Source organism: Adiantum capillus-veneris, chromosome 21 (genome assembly GCF_014529385.1).
Source record: "Adiantum capillus-veneris isolate H3 chromosome 21, ASM1452938v2, whole genome shotgun sequence".
Classification (NCBI taxonomy): Eukaryota; Viridiplantae; Streptophyta; class Polypodiopsida; order Polypodiales; family Pteridaceae; genus Adiantum; species Adiantum capillus-veneris.
In genome coordinates, this window is record NC_140951.1 from 71598659 (window position 1) to 71604659 (window position 6001).

The window sequence follows — 6001 nt, forward strand, 5'->3', positions numbered from 1 at the left end:
GGTTTGAAATTACAACAAGGTTCTGGGAAATTACTCAATCGAAAAGAGTTTGATATAATTTTGAGATTACAAAAAGCTTCTGAGTGACTTATGAGTTTGATAGATTTGCTATAAGTTCGTCTATGGTAAAATCTGTAATTCCTAGCTCAAGGGATGGTTGAGCAACATCTTTATGTGAAGTGGTAGTATCATCTGGCAAAGGTCCATACAATGATTCATATCGTTGAAGCTTTGCTTGTGCATCACTTAACTCTATTTCAAGCTCAAGAATACGGCCACGAAGCATGTCCGGTGTTTCTCCTTGGCTGGCAAGGTCTTGTCCTTGGCTGGCTAATTCAGTCAGTGTTTCTGACTCTTCAGGAAGTAAAACAATAGGACGCTTGAGAGGAGGCATTGGATTATTTGCATTGCGTGCTGCCACCTTTTCTGCAATGCGTCCACGTCCAATGCCAGCGGTGCCTGGATGATCTGACCAATCCACTCTCTTCAGCAAAACATATCGAACATAGCATTGCTGGATAAAGTAAATTGCTTCTTGGTTGTTGTTTGGTAGGCATCTCTCTTGTCGTATAAACCTTTGCAGCAATACACGTGCCAGTCCTTTATGTTGCAAATCAAAGATCTTTAACGAAGTTGTATCTTTTGCATTGCCACTTATTTGAAATAGTTGATGGCATACAAAGTGATTAGGGCAAAGATTTTTACACTCTCTAAGGGTTAATGGTTCGCCCTGCAGCTCAGATTCATCTTCTTCAATGTTGGCAATAGTAGAAAGATCTGCTTGTCCATATCTAACTTGTTCTTCTTTAAAAATTACCCGAGCTTCAGCGTGGTTGAGTTCTTCTTCCATATCTACATATCAGGTGAACAGGTCATTACTTTTAAATACCCATTCAATTAATTTTACATTGGATAGTATATCAAATGACAAACATAGATATTTTGTTCAATTAAACATACAATTAAATCTGACACCAAAAGTAAAACAATGATGAAATCATGAGACTGTGTTTTCATTAATCATCAGCTGGTCGTAAGCCAGATTTCATTACAATGTTGTTACCCACTCTATGGGCACCATTTAAACATAAGGAGAGATCAAAAGCATTAGGCCGGGTTTTGGGGTTTTTGCGCTTACCGGCTTCAAGATGAGCAAGTACATTACTCAAAAAATGTCTCTTGCTTTGTTCTTGGGGCTCTGGTAAGCACTTCAAAATGCGTTTACATGTATGACACATGGAATAAATATCCATAGCTTTGGTCCAGGAGGGAGGATTACTAGATATACATTCGGAGGCTTCCCATGGATAATCTCTCTCATATTGTTTTCTAGTTTCTATCTGCATATCACGTAGAGGAGGAAAACCCGCTGTCGTATTTATTTTGGTGCATGAACCCCAATCCACAATGCCGGTGTAAACACCTTTTTTGCCAAAATGCAGCATCATATTCCGAGAGTGTAGATCATTGTGGAGGTAGTTATGCGTATGTATATACTTCAGAGTTTGAAGGAGAGCATTGATGATCTGCAAAATATTCTCTTGGAATAGCTCTATTGTTCCTGCAGTGAGTACATAATCGCGAATGACAGGCTGGCTACCGTCTGCACTGCATTCTTTGATCCATTGCTCCACATGGCCGCCATTCCAAAATCGTGAAATGAGCATTGGTCGCTCCACGTGGTGCACCATGGCAAGAGGGTAGATAATACCTCGATGTGAAATATCCAAAATTGTTGCTTCGTCTTTGACCTGTTGCTCCATGGTGGGCCCATGTAAGTGTACTTTGAACACTTTTGCAGCATACACTTGATCTTTGAAATCGGGATGTGTGATGCCCACACGCTTCACATGTGCCCATCTTCGCTCTCCCAGTTGTGGAGCTTGGATATTGAAGATGGCTGTGTCGGGTAAAAGGTGTAAAATAGGTGGTAGGTGAAAGAGGTCTAATGTAGCAACGGATGACGTTGCAGGCTCTGTTCTAAGAATGATTTCTGGTTCAACAGCAGCTTCAGAAGAGGTGGCTTCCACTCTTGCACGCTTTGCTGCTCTTTCTAACTTTTCCTTGCTCTTGAACTCCATGTAAAGCTGTTGCACAAGATGTATACGCTCAGCTATGTTTGGCAAGGAAGTAATTGCATGATGTTTCAGTTCTTGAAAGTTTTTCATGATCTGTCCAATGGTTTGTTTGACCATGTTTACTAAAGCACCTGATGTCAGGAGGGATATGTCAAAAATAGCTGGTGCAAACTCTGCCTGGAGCTACTCAAACACAGACTTGGTTAGAGTCTCTGTAAGCTGATAAAAATTCTCCGGAGCGACAGGGTTTAAACAACGCCTAATCTCTGCCTCTGACGTGTAATGGAAGTGTCTCACAATCACTTCGGAGATGAACTTTCGTTGATGTTTCGCTAGCTTCGTGTCTGCCATATCTGTATGACAAAATTATAAATTAAGAATCTTACAAAAAGATTGTACACCATAGTAACATAGTTATTATATAATGAGTGTTAACCCTATATATATTAAATGATGATACCCATTTATTAAACAATATTAAATTATTACAAATTAAAGAGAAAATCTTATGATTACAAAAAACATTGTGCGAATCGACCATGAAAATTAAAAGAAAGAGAGAGAGAGAGAGAGAGAGAGAGAGAGAGAGAGAGAGAGAGAGAGAGAGAGAGAAACAGGCCAGGAGGAGTGTGAGATGCTCTCAGCACAAGAACTCGACCCTGCTATGTGCAGAAGTGTGAGATGATGAAAGAAATTACATCTAACGGGTTGAAAAATCGTACATATGAACAGCTCAGCTAGGGTGAGATATTCTCAGCACTAGTCCTGGATGCTGTTGTAAAATAGATTGATAGTTTTTATCAATCTAATCCCTGATAAAGTGTGTGGAACTCACAACACAACTATCAGCGGATAAATTAACAATTGCAGATGTAAGTTACCTATCATATGTGTTTACGTCCAAAACAACACCAAGTCATTTAATGATGAAAAATGATGTTCTTTTGGAATATGAAACACACAAAGTATGTCACATTAAGATGAAGAGGGCATGAAAATATGCATCTCTTCACTCTTAATATAACGAGTGGTAACGATTGTGTTTCTATGTAACACATATGAAAGAAAACTTAATCTAAAATTATAAATTTTATAAGCTATTTCTAATGGAGTGTGTGGAACGCACAACACAACCATCAGCAAACAGCTCAACAATTTCAAATGTAAATCAATTGTTGTATATATCTACGTTCAGAGTAACACCAAGTCATCTATTGATGAACAATGATGTTACTACAGAAATAGAAGCACAAAAATAACGAAAGTCGCATTAAGATGAAGAGGGCATAAAGTATGCATCTCTATACTCTTAAAATGACGAACGTTAATCTTTGTGCTTCTATGTAGAATAATCAATAATGATTTACTTTAAGATTTAAATTTTATAGGCCACTCTGAAGTGAGAGGTGTAGCATCATGCCTACTACACTCCACCAGTCGACCGCTAATCCTAACTCATCTCTATGGTGAGAGATATACTACTACACCATACGAGTGAGAATCTAAATTTACCCTAAGCTTTCCCTGGAGTGAGTTATATAACTACACACCACGGGAAAGGAAACTATATTCTACACACCTCTGGAGTGAGCCATATGGCTACACACCACGAAGTGGCCTACGACCTGCAAGCCAACTTTGTGGTGAGAGCCGAAACTACTGCACCACACAAGTCTGGCACAACACAAAGAAAAAGCTAGTATTTACTGAAAATTTAAAAAATATACCTGAAAACCGTTGTAAACCGAAGACGCTGTCGCTATCTACCAAACTCTCAGAAGCTCCAAGCTCTCCAAACTCCAAAAAAGTCCACAATGCTTTTCGATCGAATACGGCGACGATTGTATATATATACAGTTTTTCGATCGAGATATTTTTCGATCGAAAACTATTTCGATCGAAAAATATCTCGATCGAAAACGGTTTTATACGGTTATTCGATAATTATTCAAAAATACAGCGTATATTGACGTTTTATACGTATAATTTTTGTTATACGGGCGTATAAATGCAACGCAGAAAACGACTAGGTCAAAAATCCACTTCTGTTAATTATCGCGATTTTAAAACTTGACCAAGTGGGGTTTGAGGCCATAGGCATGTGTGTTTAGGTCTTATAAACTTGTCTTAGAAGTTTCGTTACATTTGGATGTCATTTGATGTTGTAACGGATGTGATTTGCTTGTCAATGAGCGATTGGCTTTTGGTGATTTCAGTCACTTGAGTGTAGCCTGAGTTAGATGCGAGTTGTTAGTTGTTTTCTGAGAGATTGACACCCTCTTGTATCCTCTATTCTCTAGTCCAGTCAGCTTCGTCCCATGGTTTGACAAATTAATCGTGGTTCTCGCTAATACTACGATAAGATAGGATGATAAGGTTAAACATGCGTGCCACATTTTTCTATACCAACACAAGCTGCACTATAAATCTTGATGAGAAGATATTTGTGAAAGTCGTCAAAACACATTCTTCTCTACCAAGTTGCTTCTCTCTCTCTCTCTCTCTCTCTCTCTCTCTCTCTCTCTCTCTCTCTCTCTCTCTCTCTCTCTCTCTCTCTCTCTCAAGAAGACAAAAAACCACCTACTACGAAGAAGGTGATCCAAGGACTTAGACTCAGTCAAGGGACTTGGTGCTGACCTCGTAGCAAAAGGGAAAAGGCCATGAAGGAAGTATTTTTCTATGGATGTTTGGGAAAACATAAGTTCAAAGATTTCCCGAAGAAATCGAGAATGACAGCCAACATGGTGTTAAATCCTCTAAGTGAGGAAAATGAGAAGGAAGAAGAATATTTTCTTGATGACTTTGACTCAACTCAAGGAATTTGGCAAAGCCTGTTGCAAAGAAAGTGCCAAGTGTTCTAGATGTATACTTGTCTCTTGGTGCACAACAGGGGCATCGATTCCTAAATATTGGCATGATCTAGCAACCATGGAAGAGCGGGAAGAGGCATATCCTCGGACATAGAGTGCGACTTTGAAAGAGCAAAGAAAGAAATTCTTTGATTCATTTGCTTGTCTCTAAACCACCCTGCATGGAATTGCCCTAAGAACAAGCCGTAAGTAGGAATGGTTAGGACACAAATAGCGCATTTTGGCATTTGATGGATGTGTTACGTAGAAAAGGGATGCAAACTGAGTGTCCTTATTACTACTGAGTTTTGAATAGGAGCAACCTAGGAAATATGCATGACACGCTTTGGAAGTTGGAGAAAAGAGCCCATGAGGACATCCCACATGGTGGGGGGGCGCAAGGGTCATGGGCGACTTGTCGTGGGGCTGCCCTGGCTTTCTTGCAAGGTGCGGGTTGAGCACAGAGCGAACTATTCTTTCGCCTTTTACTAAAGAATACCGCTTCCTCCTCTGCGAGGGGGGCCCTCTCAATCTCGTGATTAAGCATGACATCTGAGCTCCACGCGCTTTCCATTCCCGATGGGCACATGACAACAGGTGCAAACTCTCAATGCAAATCTCCGTGTGCTACTGACCTTGCAATTTTCTTTGGTGGGAGGATAGCCTTAGGACTAAATAACACATAGTATTAAAGAGGGGGGGGTAAGGGGATCGAGGGCAGAGAAGTGTGTGCACGAAAATTGGAGAGGTTGTAGTCGTAGATGGGCACTTAAAAACTAAACCCGGCCACAGACTAAACCCGGCCACAGATTAAACCCGGGCAGCGCCTATGTTTTAATAATAAAACCCCAAAAACCCGGGCCATGGCTACAACATGTGCGCGCGGGTGGGATGGTTACCCCATGCGTCACAATCTGGGCGACGAGGCCCTGGGTTCAAATCGAGTCGCCGCTCGGGTTCCTTTTCGCGTTGACTTGTCACGTGTCTGGGTTTAATTTGCCTCGGGCTCCCCGCATCCACTTCCGCGCCCTCGATCCCCTTACCCCCCCCCCCCCCCCCCCCCCCCCCTCTTTA

At 41.1% G+C, this 6001-nt stretch overlaps 1 pseudogene; it reads left to right on the top strand.

The window, feature by feature from the left end:
• Positions 1–5391: 5391 nt before the first annotated feature.
• LOC147431142 (U5 spliceosomal RNA) lies at positions 5392–5428 on the top strand (annotated as a pseudogene).
• Positions 5429–6001: the final 573 nt, after the last annotated feature.